Source organism: Panicum virgatum, chromosome 4K (genome assembly GCF_016808335.1).
Source record: "Panicum virgatum strain AP13 chromosome 4K, P.virgatum_v5, whole genome shotgun sequence".
Lineage (NCBI taxonomy): Eukaryota > Viridiplantae > Streptophyta > Magnoliopsida > Poales > Poaceae > Panicum > Panicum virgatum.
Window position 1 is genome coordinate 44863344 of NC_053139.1, and position 16284 is coordinate 44879627.

Consider the following 16284-nt stretch of genomic DNA (forward strand, 5'->3'; position numbering starts at 1 on the left):
AAACAGTTTATCAGATAATGCAAATATTAACTCCGTAACCCATCTCAAAGATCAAGGTGCGCACTTGCACTAAGCCCTTCGAAGTACTAGGAGGTATAAATTTCATTGCGATGAATGTCACGAATCATTTGGCTGTGAGAATTCATCAGAAATGCCGTGTTTTTCCGAGTGTAGGTTAATCGAAGGTTCACAGCAGAAGGCCGTGCAGATCATCCATCAGAAATTCTGAATGACAGAGGAGCGAGACTATAGATGTTGTGGTTGTCATAAAAACTTAGCATACCAGTTGTCTTATACGAGAAATAATTACAGGCCCGTCAAAAAGGAATCTGCCAGCATGAAGACTTGTGTAGTTCTGTGGGTTTGCAAAGGTGCCATGCTTGTAAGCCACGCGGCCGCGCCTTTGCATTGGAACCATAACTGACAAGCTAAAAGGGTCACAAGGCACACTAATTCTGTGGCATTGCATCTTCCCCTCTATAGCAAAATGGCTTATACCTGAGTACCGATCTAGATATGTAGTGTCCCACCGTAATTTTGGTTGACGGAATCCTACAATAGATCACACAATTAGATGCCAATAGTCTTGTGTATGTAAAGCGCTACCAGGGATGTTTGCTAATCAAATAACTGAATAACGTGGCCTTTCCAAGTGATCAACTGATGACAAAGCACCAAGCTGATGTATGCAGAAAATCTAGATTGTTCGCAAGTGTGGAATGCATGGAACAACTAAGATTTTAAAAATGTAAGATGAAACCAACTCTCAAACATGACGTGATAAACTTAAAATCAGGAAAAAAAATGACCAGCGATTGAAAGTTCAAAACAAATGAAAAAAATATGATATCTCATCACTGAAGTTGGTAGATGACACAAGAGCCCATGGCATCATATACATCAAATAATGACTAGATATGTAGAATTCACCTGTAGAAAAGGAAGAATACTATCGTGTAATTCCCGAAAGAACTCTGATTCTGATGCGAACCTGCAATGAGATAACTTCTGTAAATCATATACTGATATTGTAGCATGAATTAAGAACATTTGTAGAAAGTTGATGGACACAAGAGCTAGTTGTATCCAATGGCTCTTGAATAGTTTTGTACTTTACCTTTTCAGAAGGCAAAAACATTTGTAAAGCTCTTCAATGTCAGTTTCAACCTTCAGTTGTATATACTGTCTAAGAAGCTCGGATAAACAGGAAAGTGTTTCATTCCATTCTTCACTACCTGAAGTTGGACACAAAGGTAGGAATGAAGCTACAAGCTCTAAAACAGAAGATAATGGTCAGCTACAGCTGGAATCTGTGTGTTGCTCTGCAATCACATTCAGAATCAGGCAACTGCTAACTCTAAACTGATCGATCCATTTCTGAGAACTTCCTGGTGAGAGAAAGATCCTTGGGTCTTTTGGATCATCAGCTCTGCCATCATTTAGAGATTTATTTTCAGGTCCACTGACATTAGGAGATTTACTTTCAGAAACTTTGGAAGTGTTGCATGTAGGATCTCCTGATCTGTGTAATGGAAGCACGCTAAACAAATCAGCCTTCACATCCTCAGGTAATTCCTGCAGAACTGTGAAATCTGCCTGGCTTAGAGAATCAGGCATCACATCAAGCTGGGTAACACATTTTGATGTTCTCTGAACTAATTCACAGGCTCTTGAGCATGAAGCATCATTGGCTGCTTTAACTTCTGATAGCTGTTTAACAGATTTTCCCTGGGGGGTAACAGCAAAAGTTAGTATAGCAGAGCATTCACCATTATGTTTCCAGTGACAAAGCTCACCTTAGTATCTTCCTCTAAATGCGTGGAGTCTTTGTGATCTCTGTATCCTTGAAGGTTTGCATCACCAGCAGGTACAGAGTTCTGAGTAACTGCTGGCAAAGCAAGAGACTATGAACTACTTTCCTTGCCCTTATCACTATTGAGGGTGTCCAGCAGACCTTGCAATTCTCCCTTGTACATGTCATTCATTTCAGACATTATTTCCGGAGGAAGGTTCTTCAGGACCTCCAAATCAAGTTGGGATAATGGCGGCAGCTCAACATTATGACATCCAGAAGGCCTATCACTTCTAAGGTTCAATTCTGATGAATGTGATGTCGCAGCAATAGATAATGGTCCAGATCTTCTCAAATCCTGCAGGACGGTAGCCCCTACAGAAGCTCCAAACAGTCAATATGTATATATTCCCTATTGAACAGAACACAGTCAACACCATGAAAATAGCTTCACATGACTGCAGCTGTTGCCAAATACCTGCAACATCAACATTCCCCAACATCTCACCGCGGCGTTTCTCGAGTTTTACAGCTGGTGAAGCAAGCCATGATTCAAGCATATTCCCTTGTGGTGCTTCATTGAAGAATAAGAACCATTAGGATTATGGATTAAGGAGCTAAGAATCTACAAAATGTGCCAGAAAAGGAACCAGAGGTAGCTAAGTGTGTGTGTTTAGCTTAGCTACTTTGTTACTAAATATTATTTTAGCGTGGAAGCATTTGAGAATTAAAGGGGCTGTAAGAACAGCTGACTTGTCCCATCAATATACAGTGTAGGTATCTTGTGATATTATTTTATTTCCAGCAATATTAAACAAGAGTGTTTCCAAAAAAATGGAAATGTTACAAAGGACTATCGCTACATGTGATGGGAATATTGCAGCGGTTCCAGCATACACATATCTCAATTTTGTCAAACGTTCAGGAATCATATGCTAAGTTGCTGGTAAGCATTCAAGCCACTGCTCTTTCTCTAAAGACTAGCAGTGTCGTCAGCTACCACCAATCTTAATTGTGTCCATTGAAAAGAATCTAGAATCAATAGATAGACAAATAGTGCAACCCAGACTTAACGTGATATGTAGTTGTTACTGTTAACTTTAAGTTTTAAGACAGTTGACTCTGAGATACCTACAATCAGATGAAGACGCACAACGATCACACCTTTAATTTATCAAAAAAAATGAAGTTTTTCTATCACTACCAAAATCAGAAAAGTATATTTACACCAAATCAAAGGGAATAGAAATTTATTAGAAAGAAGCCAAATGGCTAAAGATACCTCCCCGAGCTAAATCTGCATGCTCAAGCTTTGACATTGCCAATCCAACTCCACGAACTTCCTTCACATCTGGAATACAAGATTGCACAACTTAGTCATCAACAAGGTAATGACAGCAGAAGGGAAGTCCAAAGATATGGATGGGTATTTCATTAAAGCTATATAGCATATAATGTATCTATTTAGAAAAGAATTTATTGAATTTACCAAGATGAAGAGCTGAAAATAATTGTTTTGCAATTCTCTGGAGAGTGACAAAACAGTCTGTTGCACCTGCAATCTTTGAAATAGTGCAGGGAGATAAATATCAGAAATTAAAAGAATGCAAAACGCACCTGGTAACATTAAACATTTCTGAGTTACAAAAGTTTAGAAGCAAATAATATATAATAGTGTGCCCTTTAGAAGTCATAGTACAGAAGATGACATGTGTAGTTCTGCAACCTGAACTCAACTAACATGGAAATAGAAGCTCCCAAATTATTACCTTGACAAAAAAGTAATCACTGGAACTATATCGACAATTGAACAAGTAAAGCAAATAGACTCACTAGCCCAACCAGGCAGCCCAAATAGACTCACAATTGGCAAGACTTTGTATGTGTATCCATCAATCAGGCAGCCCTATTGCATTAATTAAAGCTGGACAGCTCAAATTGTTATTTCTGGATCTATTTCTTAGACATTCTTAGGAGCCTGACCAGACCAACACAGCTGCCTGTTCCTGGTCTTTCCATCCCGGACGCCAGTCAAGTCTAGTTTTCAGTAAAGCAAGATAGGTGCAGGTGTTCATAACTTAAATATTGAATGAGATGCTCTTTTTTCTACCTGAACAGAACCAACAACGGAATTATCAATTCCTCTGCAATAGTTCCATAAAAGATCACCAATCTTTTTTTCCGAAATCCTTGTGGAGGGCATCCTACAAAAGAAGCAACGGCGTGCAGTAACCATATTTGGAGGTAGTCAGTGGAGAAACCACATCTATAAGCTTAAGGAATATGGTATGCATTATGTGATCATCACACAGTAGATGACCCAGGTAATGTTCTTATGATTTGTAAACAGCACAATCATGTTATCCTGATTAGTAAATGGCATTTAAAGTTGAGACTGAAACACAATATTATACTTGTAAACTAAAAGACTGAAAAAATCATTTTTACCTCCCATGAGGAAGGGGATTGGTTTATGTTAGACTAAACAAATAGTACCAACAAACCTTTGAAATGTTTCGAAGTTGGCCACAACATCCAATTTATTTGCTTTTCAGTTTAGTAGAAACTGTATGACCAATGCCAGGAAGTGCTTTGATAGAGAGACTGCTTAAGTAATCATCAGCCTGTAACAAATACATGTTGCAGTAAGTAAATTGCATGTCTCTATGAACATCATGCTATTAACTCATTAATAAGACAAGATAAGGCAAGTAATGGAAAAATCCTATGGAAATTCTACATAAAATGATTATTAGAAGATGGAATTATCTATAGATATAGCAGTGGGCACAGACACACAGTTAGAAACAACATGCATGTACCTTTTCAAAGGGAATAAAGCATTGTCCATTCGGTTTTGCGGATCTGGTAGCTAACCGGGCTAGGAGCATGTTTTCAGCAATACCTGCACTAGCAGTACACTTAGTTGCATGAAAAATCTCACTTCTGATTCTCTGTGTTACTTCCTCAGGATCATCATCCAAGCATTCAGTCATATCCAAAAAAGCTTCATCACAACTCAAAGCCTGAATTGTGTATAACATTATCAGAAATTTTTTATGGAGATCTCATAATCTAACTGTGGAGGCGTAGCACCAACGAACATGTCCTGTGACTAGAATGGATATTACTGGAATGTACCTGAACCTTACTGCAATGTTTGTGCAAAGTACCATAGAACTGATCAGCAACCTACATGAATTCAAAGTTCTCCAATTCAAGAAAAGAAAAAAAATAAGCCTTAGCCATTAAATGAAGTAACAATCCCTGAAGATATACCTCCTCATATGCATCAAAGTTATATGGAACAATCATTAGGTGAGGACATCGAGCTTTAGCATCTCTAACAAACATGCCAGCTTTTATACCTGGAATTCACCATGCAACCTATGTTCAAATATGTTCACAGAACTAAACTACAAGTTTAAATTGTAGCAGAAAATAAAATAGCAGCACCATAATTTCGTGCCAGATAGTTTGCAGATGATATTTCTGCTGTTCCTTTAGGATTGTCCGAATGACAAACTGCTACTGGTTTATCATGCAAATCTGGCATATTTCTGATGACGACAGACACGAAAAAGCAATCCTGGTGGGGAGATTATGTCAGAGATAAAGATAATCAATTATAACACAAGCAATTCAAGCATATTCCTGACTAAAACTGGCGCCAAAGTACATCTTGGAATTGCATGCAGGGTATGACAAAAGGGAAAATAAATAAATAAAAAGAGTTTTAATTAGTGATAAATTCAACTAGTGACTATAGCTAGGACTGAACCTTTCAAGCATAAACTTAGTTTTATGTACATCTGCTTATCTCTAGGGGCAGCGCGTTGACTCTTTTCCACATAGAATCCAACAGCAGGAATCTTTATTTACTGTTTGACGGATGTACAGTAGTCAGTAGGTAGTTGCATTCACAATTCAGCATACGGTTAGCACTTTGTACACAATCATATTCCTAAGAAGATCTTTTGTTCTTTAAAAGTACATTATTAAGTCGTCATGCTTACTGGATTGAGAGCTATATTTGAAATCTATACTGCAAACTGATCTGACTTCTTATATTTAGATGGTTGTTTAGCTTCCTGTAACCAAACCGGATATGACAACAAAACTAATATGCCCAAGAGCAGAGCATAAACTACAGATCACATTCATAATTTGGAATATTAGTACTAAAGAAATTTTTTCTTTGATAAGAATTCAACATTCAAGATGCAACTCTATATCTATAGCTCACCATATGACTACAAGATTACCATATCGATATGAATAATTGTTTTCTTCTTCCCTGAATGATCAGCATTCGACTTAATGCTTTTAGCTTCCAGTAAATTTGAGAAGCGCTTTCTGTACCGATTCCTCCATGTCCCAATGAAGTGCAGTCGTGAGTACTAGAACACCAAACAAGATCATAAAACTAATTAGTATGACCAAAAACTGCATGAACAATGCATGGGAAGCAATGCTAGTAGCAGAGGATTAAAAAAATAAAATGACCAACAGTCGAGCACCATATGTGAAAATGACAGATCAAATGTCGTCATTTGTTCCAGCAGAATACCTTAAAATAATTCTCAACAAAATTTGGGTCTGTGAGGGTTGAATGTGACCGACTAGAAGGTTTAGCTGCACTTTTCTCAAGCTGAACGGACAAATGGCTACCTGTGGAGCTTGTACTGCATAAGTTTGAACACCTTGACTTAGCATCAGGGGACTGAGCCACACCAAATTTACCATCCATGTCATTACCCCTGCTCTCTGAGCATGCAGTTTCACAATCATACTCACCCTCATCAACTGCGAAATCTCCACTAACTCTTTCTTCAAATGCTGACGCCTTCTGTTCATCCGAGGATAACGAGTCCTTTGATAACTCTGTATTATCCAATGAAACTTCGCTTCCAAACTCTCCACTTTGACACTGTGATCCCTCCTGAGCAGACAAAGATTGGAACTCAATGTCCTTATTTTGATTGTTTTGCTCCCCATGGTGTCGTATTTTGTTTTGTTTCTCAGAAAAGAAAGCAGAAAGCTTCATCTGCTTTCGGCTTGAAGAGCTATTCTGACTTATTTGATAGGGAGCACCTAAATTAAAAAGAGGGGAAAAGAAAAGCATAAGATGCAAAGCTGTGTACATACAAGCATATGAAGTCACAAGCTATACGCATGGTCAGCCTATCCCTACGGTGCAAAGCACCAACACAGGCTGTGCAATCTTATTCTATTCTTATCATAATTATGAGGGCATAGGTCCACATAACTGAGTGAAATAGTGTAGGATCATGATTTCATATAGAAGTTTAATGAAGCATATAGTCCAAATGAATTTATAGCAGTGCAGGGCTATCTATCTTAATCTAAGGAAAAAAACTATTAAGAAAACATTGCTCATCATTAAAATAAAAGTCTAGTCCCAGGAGAAGTTTACAAGCAGTGCGTGAGTAATGACAGCTCATTCAACCTTGCAACAAGCGTGTTCACCAGCAACAACGCTAGTTCTTAAGCAAAAGCAGGAGTAATCAGGCAGATCATCCAGAAAAGCACTACACTACTACAAAAGGTGATCAAGGACAAGAGAAAATACAGCCGAGGAGCCGGTTCTCTGCCAGAGAATCCACCACCCATGCCGGCTTCACAACAGGAAGTCCCTTGCTGAATGCTCTGGATTTTTAAACAGCAATATGATCATTGTAATCAAGCCCGAAGCATACTAACAGAAACTCTGAGGCACCCTTCCTTTGCCCTCCACTTATATACCTCAATACCTCATATTCTTCATTTTGCTATCAGGCAGGTTGGTGCAGACAATGTGCGTCACGGTATGCCTTGAGAAGTAGTTGACAAAACGTCCGCCGTTGTTCAGCATAATCTCCTTCAGCTCCTAACCCCCCCCCCCCCCCCCAAAAAAAAGTTTAGATCGACACGACCCCCACTGGTCTAGCTACAAAATTCAGTTGCGGCCGGATAATTAGGCGTGAGAAATGCTTAGGATGACGTGGTGCTACGCTGCAGACACCTGGCTAGAAGGGATGGTGAAGCCGTCGACGAAGATGGAGACCCCGGTGAACAATCCGCCGGAGGTGGAGGCATCGGCATCGGCATCGAACTGCGCGGCGAGCTTGCTGTTCTTCGCGGCCATGTAGCTGCCGAAGTCGGCGAACGGGGAGGAGGCGAAGGCGCGGCGAGGGTTTTTGGCGGGGGCGGCGTCGGGGTCGGAAGGGGACCCACGGCCGGCCTCGTCCCTCGCCCGCTTCTGCCCCGGCGATGAGGCGGCCGCCGCAGCCGCCGCCGTCGACGGGGCGCGGCGGCCGGATGAGGTGGAGCTCATGGCGGCGGGGATCGGAGGGGAGGGGAGTGGCAGCGAGACGGGCGGGGAAATTTGGGAGCGCGCGAGCCGAGTGGTCAAGTCAGTGGGAGACCGAGCGCGAGGCGCGCGGTGCGGGCGGATGCGGAGCGCGAGAAAGAAACGGCCGCCGGAGACAGGACGGGGCCGTGGCGGTGCGACCCACCCAAGTACCCAACCGCCCTGGAGCGCCGAGTGCGCGGTGCGCCCCAGTGCCATCGCAGATCGACGGCCAAGGTTTTTTCGCTGATTTACTCCATCCATTCTCTTTTATTTGACGCATAGAGCGCATATACATTATAAAAAAATAAAATAGGAGTACAATTTCGTCATATACATTATAAAAAAATTAAATAGGAGTACAATTATTCGTGCTAGTTACGGCTAGCTATATATATACATGTAGGACGAATATCAAAACTGGTTATTAGCTCGAGCCAGCTTGTTTTGGCTTAGGCTCTCCGCAGCGGGCTCTGGATAGAATTCGTTTTACCGCGAAAATGTGCTGCGGCGGGGCTCTCTATCCCCAAGTGTATCTTTCAGATTGTGCCTCCGCTCTCCAAATCCAGAGCAGATAGCGACCAGACAGTGAGGAACGCTACACGCGCGGGCCCGCGCAACTAGGGGCCATCGCAACCACTAGCCGACGCGCTGCCGCCGCCACGGCCATGGGAGAACGAGTGAGGGAGGAGGAAGAAGGGCAGCGGCGGCAAAGCTCGCTCGCTCGCCGGTGGCTGGGGCGCGGGTGGCCGGCGCTCTTCTGGGGCGGCGAGGACGACGGGGCCGGCGAGGAAGGACGGCTCGGCTCCTCCCTGCTGGCCCTGCGGCCCGGGCTCCTCCGGCCGGAGCAGGGGAACCTCTGCGCCGCCGCACGCCATGGCTGCCGCCGCCGTCCCGCAAGCCGAGCAGGGGAGGGGGTGTGGCGCACGCCGGCCAAGCAGGGGAGGGGGAAGGACGGCCGGCGCGGCGAGGAAGGGAGGAGAGGGGTGCGCCGGCGAGGAGGGAGGCTGCACGGCGCCCGCTCCACCAGCCGAGGCCCGCCGCGGCCGCTCCGCCCCGCCGAGCTCGCCCGCACCGCGGCGGAGCGGAGCTCGCCCGCTGCGGCGCTGCTCGCTCGCCTGCGGGCCGCTGCGGCGCCGAGCTCGCCCGCGCGGGGGGGGGGGGGGGGGGCGCCAGCTCCGGGGCCTCGGCTCCATGGGCGGCGACGAGTAGGGCCGGTGTAGGAGAGGGGCGGGGCGGTGGGAGCAGGAGAGGAGCCCGGTGCTGTGCCTCGCGCGCCCCACCACCCCCGCGCCGGCGCAGCAGGGGAAGGGAGGGAGGAGGGGCACGCCGATGCTGCCCGCCGCGGCCGCCCGCCATCGGCCGCTCCGCCCCACCGTGGCCGGCGCGCCGAGGAAGGGAGGGAGGGAGAGAGAGAGGGGCCGCGGCGGGGGAGAGAGAGTGGGAGGGAGGGGGGTAAAAAAAGAAAAAATAATTATGATATGTGGGCCCTACTCGTAGTAGTTGGTATAGAGTAGAAATTTAGAGAGTGAATGAATGCGGAGAAACTGAATATTGAGAGGAGAATCTCGATGACCAGGCAGAAATATTCTTTTTAGAGAGTGAATTTAGATAGTGATGAGTGCGGAGAGCCTTACGAGCTCCGCTCGTCCACCTTTAACTTTGGCTCTGCGCCCGCTGTACAGTAGCACCACCACGATGCAAGTACGAACAGATCCGACATGTTATTGGTGAACCGAACTCCGTTACAAAAAAGTTGAACGGTACGATCAGAGGATCTTACTACAAGTTCCGTGCCACTTCGACTGGAGTCAGGCTCCACACAGTCGCATGGCACAACTGCACGCCGCTAGTCTTCGCCTCCGGCACGTCGGTCGAGCTTCAGGGCTATGGGCTCCAACTCCATATCGCCAAGGTAGCTAGCAGCGTAGTGGAGGTGGATCTCGACACTGTGCAATATATGATCTTCACGGGCAACAGCGGTAGTGTATTGGATCTCACCAACAGAGATTTGGGCAGCCAAGCTATGATCATTGCTTTGTTGTGCTCGGCGGTGTGAGGCGTTGGGCAACGATGAAGATCTTCAGGAAAGCGGCACTACCAGATTCTGCACTTCTGCCTAGAGAGTTTGCATATGAATGGCCGGGAGGAATGACTTGTTTATCGTTTGTTTGCTGTAATGGCCGAGAGTGTTTAGGTGTTACATAACTAATCTTCCAGAGTGCGGATGATTTCCTGAGAAGCAATCACCCGACCAACTTTTACCGACGCCAGAGAATAAAGCAACAAATCACCGTCGGCCACTTGGCCCAAAAAAAACTATCGGTAAAAGTTGTCTAGTATAGTGGGGCGGGCGAGCAAAGCTCGAGGCTCCAGCGTAGAAAGCGAGTTTCCTGAGGTTCCGGGCGACCGTGCCTAGCTACCTCCATCTTACCATGTCTTAGCACGCCTAGCGTTTTCAGCTTAGCCGTTAAAGTCCTAGCTAGCCAGCTCAAGAGGCCCAAGCCAACTCGCTATAGTAAACAAAGCGAGATCTTCAGCTCAGCTCGTTGCAAAATTCAATCGAGGCGAGCCAAGCTAACCATGAGAGTAAACGTGTTGCAAGCTTTTTATCCAGTCCTAGTACCACTTCTGATTAGGCGATCTAGGAAGTTACCTAACCTAGAAGGTTACCTATCATATTTTCAACAAATATTATCTCCATATAAGCGCTGACTTAACATAAGTCCGCGTGTGATGTGGTGTTCGAAACTTCGAACCCTCGCCAAATACCTACCACCTTTGGGATGGGATCGGAGCTTTGATTAGACCAAAGGCTTATCCCCAAATAGAAGATTTTTGAAGCATAGTAATGGATAGCTCCTCATTTAATAACTTGTTTAAAGGTTTACGTTTTGAGGAGCTTCTGCAGTGTGTACCGTCTCGTGTGACGGCTGAAATGAATGGTGATTTGATGAAGGAGTATACCGAGAAAGAAATCAAACAGGCTCTTGATAGCATGGGTGATCTGAAGGCACCTGGGCCGGACGGTATGCCTGCACTGTTCTATAAAAAATTTTGGGGCATGGTCGGGAAAGATGTTGTAAGGGAAGTGACCGCTCTTCTGAATGGAGGTGTGCCTGAAGGATGGCATGATACTGTAGTGGTTCTCATACCGAAAGTTTGAAACCCGGAGAAGTTGAAGGACTTGCGGCCCATCAGTCTTTGCAATGTGGTGTACAAAATTGCTTCCAAGGTACTATCAAACCGCCTAAAAAAGATTTTACCTGATGTTATCTCTTTGAATCAGAGTGCTTTTGTCCCGGGTCGCTTGATAACCGACAATGTCCTTCTCGCCTATGAATTGACCCACTATATGCAGACCAAGAGCAGAGGTATGGACAACTATGATGTGCTTAAGCTTGATATGAGCAAGGCCTATGACCGGGTTGAATGGCATTTCCTGCGGAGAATGTTGTGTAAGCTGGGATTCCAACAAGGCTGGGTGGATACGCTGATGAATTTTGTGACAACAGTTCGCTATCGGATTCGTGTCAATGGTGAGCTTACTGATGAGATCATCCCTCAGAGAGGGCTGCGACAGGGAGACCCTCTCTCCTCGTATCTCTTTCTAATCTGTGCTGAAGCATTTTCGTGTCTGTTAAATGTAGCCAAAAGGCGTGGAGAAACTGTTGGAGTTCGTGTGTTGCCAAAGTGCACCGAGTATCAACCATCTATTGTTTGCTGATGATTCTCTACTCCTCTTTAAAATTGATAATGGGAGTGCGGAACATCTGCGAAATGTTCTTTCTTTGTATGAGGATTGCTCGGGGCAGATAATTAATAAAGATAAGTCATCTATCATGTTCAGTAAGAACACGCCAGCTGAAGTGAAAAGGCACCTTATGAGAGATCTTGAAATAGAATCTGAGGCGAGAAATGAGAAATACCTTGGGCTTCCTGTTTATATGGGCAGATCCAAGACACAAACTTTTGCCTACTTGAAAGAAAGAGTTTGGAAGAGAATCCAATGATGGAAGGAGAAGTGCTTGTCAAGTGCCGGCAAAGATGTGTTGATAAAAGCTGTTGCTCAAGCCATACCAACTTATGCCATGTCTTGTTTGGACTTGACGAAATCATTGTGTGATGATATTGGGAGAATGGTTTGTCGTTTTTGGTGGGCTCAGCAGGAAAATGAAAACAAGATGCATTGGATTTCGTGCGAGCGGCTTTGTAGTAGGAAAATGAAAGGTGGAATGGGTTATAGAGATTTGCATCTGTTCAACCTGGCAATGTTGGCTAGGTAGGGTTGGCGTCTGATAGTGGAGCCGGACTCATTGTGTGCTCAGGTTCTGCGTGCTAAGTACTATCCTAATGGGGATTTGCTGGAGGTGAAAGAAATGCCGGGAATTTCATATTCATGGCGGAGTCTAATCCGTGGTTTGAAGGCTCTGAATGACGGTCTAATTTGGCGAGTAGGTGATGGCACCAATATTAATATTTGGACTGATCCTTGGATCCCAAATAAGAGTACAAGAAGACCGATCACACCGAGAGGGAGGACTGTTCTGACCAAAGTTTCTGATCTTATTTCTCCTATCATGGGAGCTTGGGATGATGAGCTTATTTGTGAAGTGTTTGTTAGGTTGATCTCCTTCCTAATAGGCCCAACGGCCTATTAGGCCCTTAATCCGCGCCCTGATCGGGGGCGTCCAACCCTTAATGGTTGGTGGGCCCCCGTTGCGCTGCGCTATAAAGAAAGGTGGAGGCCGGCGGCACACGGTACGAGGTTCACTAGTGCGCCGCCAAACCCACCGAAAACCCTAACCCGATCTGAGGGTGCGCAGGAGCAACGGGAAACTGCCGCCTCTGCTCCACTGACGTTTCCTCCGCTGCAGCCGACTCCTTCCCGCCGTCACCACCACCGTCCTCGACACCGTCGGCCCGGCGTCGACCTCTCTGCTTCACTCGTCGCCGCCCTTGAGCGGATCTCCATCAACGAACCCGAGATGGCCGCTGGATCGAGCTCAAGTGTTGGTGGTGACGGTCTCTCTCTACTCCCTCACTGCGTTCCTTATTTTACCGGTTATGCAATAGATCTAGGGTCTCTTGTTCTTGATGTAAATAAAAGAAGACAAATCTTACTCGATCTGTGCACTGTGTTGATCCTAGAGATACAACAATGGTATCAGTCGCCTACACACGTGTAGATCGAGGTCGGGAGAGAAAGATTCGAGTGCGAATCGAAAGCAAATCAAAAGAAAAAGATCGATTTCGAATCAAATCGAACAGCAAACCCTAACCCTAGAGCAAAGAGCGGTGGGTTCTGACCTGCACCGCCCCACAGCCGGCCGCCCTCGTGCGGGACAGATCCGCGCAGCCCGCTTCGTCGGGGCGCGGGACAGGACGCTTCGCCGCTCGCCGCCGGGACGCCGGGGCGCACGCGCGCGGGCTCGAAAACAAGGCGCCATTCATGGCGAGCTCGACGGTGGCGCGCTCACCCACCGGCGAGCGCGCACACCGGCGAGCAAGCCGCGATGGCGCCGCTTCGTCCTCTCCTCCGCGGCCACCATGGCCGTCGCCTCCGCTCCGTGGCTGCCGCTGCGTTGCGTGGAGAGAAAAGGGGGAAGGAGAGAATGACGCTAGGGTTTGGGGCGCGGCGACGGCAACGCGGTTTTGTTCTGGCGAAAACCGCGGACGACCGTCCGATCGTGATCAACGGCTGTGAGAGCGTCTCGCCTTCTGGGCTGGAAAGCGGCCCATGCGGGCGGGGAGGGGGACGCCGCGGCGGGCCGATTCGGCGGCTCGGCCGTCGGCTGTTGGGCCTCGGGCCCAAGGAAAGGTGGCCGAGCGGGCCGCGGGCCGGTTTTTTGCTCCTGGGCCGCCTCAACAGTGTTTCTTTTTATTGTTTTTCTATTATTCCAGAAGCAATTTCAATAGTTTTTTGAATGGTTTTAGATTATAGTTTGATCTCTATTCAATTTTGCACCAACGTGTTTATTGTTTAGAGATAAAAGTTTATAGTTTTGCTTCTGGAAATAGAAATTCATACATGTTTCCGCTGCTAAGTTAATATAGTTGCTTTTATACTTTAATTCGAACTAACGAGACAATTAAAGTTTAAGAGCATGATTAAAAGGTTATTTTTGAGGATTATGGTATTGTTAATTTTCTGACCAACGTTGTTAATTACAATACTGTAATTTCATAGTTTTTGTGCATTTATTTCTATTTCTGCCCAACGGTGATATAGATTTAATTGCATAAACAGTTGTATGTTCTATTTTGACCAACATTGGAATTTTACATGCAATTATTGTTATTATGTTCTCACTATTTTTTGAAAATTTCAGCGGGGATGAACTTGATGGGATTCATCAGTCACATCCCGACTCTAAAAGGAGACAATTATGGCGAATGGATCAAGAAGGTTGATCTTGCTTTCGTCTGTGGAGAAGTGGATGAGATTATCACCACTCCAAAGCCCACTGAGCCACCGGCTCCAGTGAGAGGAGATTCTGACACTGATGCTGAGTGGCAGAAAAAGCAAAGGGATTATGCTCCCTTACAGATGGCTTATGATCTCGAAAAAACAAAGTGGAATAATGCCAACAAGAAATGTGTGGCAGTTATAAAGAACACAATTGATCCTAATATTTTGGGTTCAATTGGAGAGTGTGATTCAGCTGCTGAGTACCTTGCAAAGATAAAGAATCAGTTTACTGGTTCTTCAAAGACTTATGCTACACAGATCATAGAGCAGCTGGTCACAAAGAGGTACTATGGCAATGCCGGTACAATAAGAGATCATATCATGGGGATGTGCGCTTTGAACTCCAAGCTCAAACCAATGAACTTGGATCTTAAAGAAGAGTTTATGGTGCACTTGGTATTCGCTTCTCTGCCAAAAGAGTTTGCAACATTCGTTGTAAACTATAACTCACAGCCAGAGAAGTGGAACATGGAAAAGGCAATTGCCATGTGTGCACAAGAGCAAGATAGACTCAAGAAACAGAATGGTGGGTCTGTCAATTTTGTGCATAATAACAAGAAAAGGCCTTTCCATGCTGCTTCTTCCCCAAAGTCCAAAGACAAAGCACCTATGCCACAGAAGTATCAGCAACAGCGTCAGCAACAGCGCACTCCAGCACAAGATGAGTGTTTTCACTGCTTTGACAAGGGGCATCGTAAAGCAGATTGTCCCGCTTATTTAAAGATGATAATGGCAAAGAATGGTGAGAATGTAATTTCACTTGTTAATGAATCCCTGTATTTAAAGTTTTCTAAATCTACTTGGTGGATTGATTCTGGTGCAACTGTGCATGTTGCAAATTCTTTACAGGGATTCCGTTCGACAAGGACTACGCAAAGAAGCGAAAGACACATTAAAGTCGCGAACGGAGTACAAGCAGATGTTGAAGCTGTTGGCGATGTCTCCATCGAGCTAGTTAATGGTTTCATGCTTGTATTAAAAGATGTTTTATTTGTTCCTTCGCTTCAAAGAAACTTGATAAGTGTATCACGTTTAGACACATATGGTTTTGGTTGTCATTTTGCGAATGGCAAATGTGAACTATGGTTTGATAATAATTGTATTGGTGATGCTATCCTTTGCAATGATCTTTATTTATTATCTATGCGTAGTAAAGTGCATTCTGTATGTAATGTGAATGTGAATGAATCCTTGTCAGAGAAAGAAACAAAGAAAAGAAAGAGAACTCAAGATACTTCATCGAAATTATGGCACTGTCGTTTAGGCCATATTTCGAGGGGGAGAATTGAAAGATTAGTGAAGAGTGAAATTGTTCCACAGTTAGAGTTCTCTGATCTTGAACAATGCGTCGAATGCATTAAAGGAAAATTTGTAAAGCAAATTAAAAAGGGTGCCAAACGAAGTGCAGGAACGTTAGAAATAATTCACACTGATATATGTGGACCGTTTCCTGTGAAAAGTGTGGATGGCTATGATTCGTTCATAACATTTACAGATGATTACTCCCGCTATGGTTACATTTATCCAATTAAAGAAAGATCTGAAGCATTGGATAAATTTAAAATATTCAAAGCTGAGGTTGAAAATCAGCTTGACAAAAGAATTAAAATAGTAAGATCAGACCGTGGAGGGGAGTACTACGGTCGACATACCCCTTATGGACAAGTT

General features: G+C 44.9%; 1 long non-coding RNA gene and 1 pseudogene across 1 annotated transcript; one reads left to right on the forward strand and one right to left on the reverse strand.

The window, feature by feature from the left end:
* Positions 1-100: 100 nt before the first annotated feature.
* Positions 101-8267, reverse strand: LOC120704298 (annotated as a pseudogene).
* Positions 8268-15053: 6786 nt separating this feature from the next.
* LOC120705245 lies at positions 15054-15736 on the forward strand. Its single transcript, XR_005687852.1, has 2 exons — positions 15054-15358; positions 15466-15736. It is a non-coding gene; the product is annotated as an uncharacterized LOC120705245 (long non-coding RNA).
* The last annotated feature ends 548 nt before the right edge of the window (positions 15737-16284 follow it).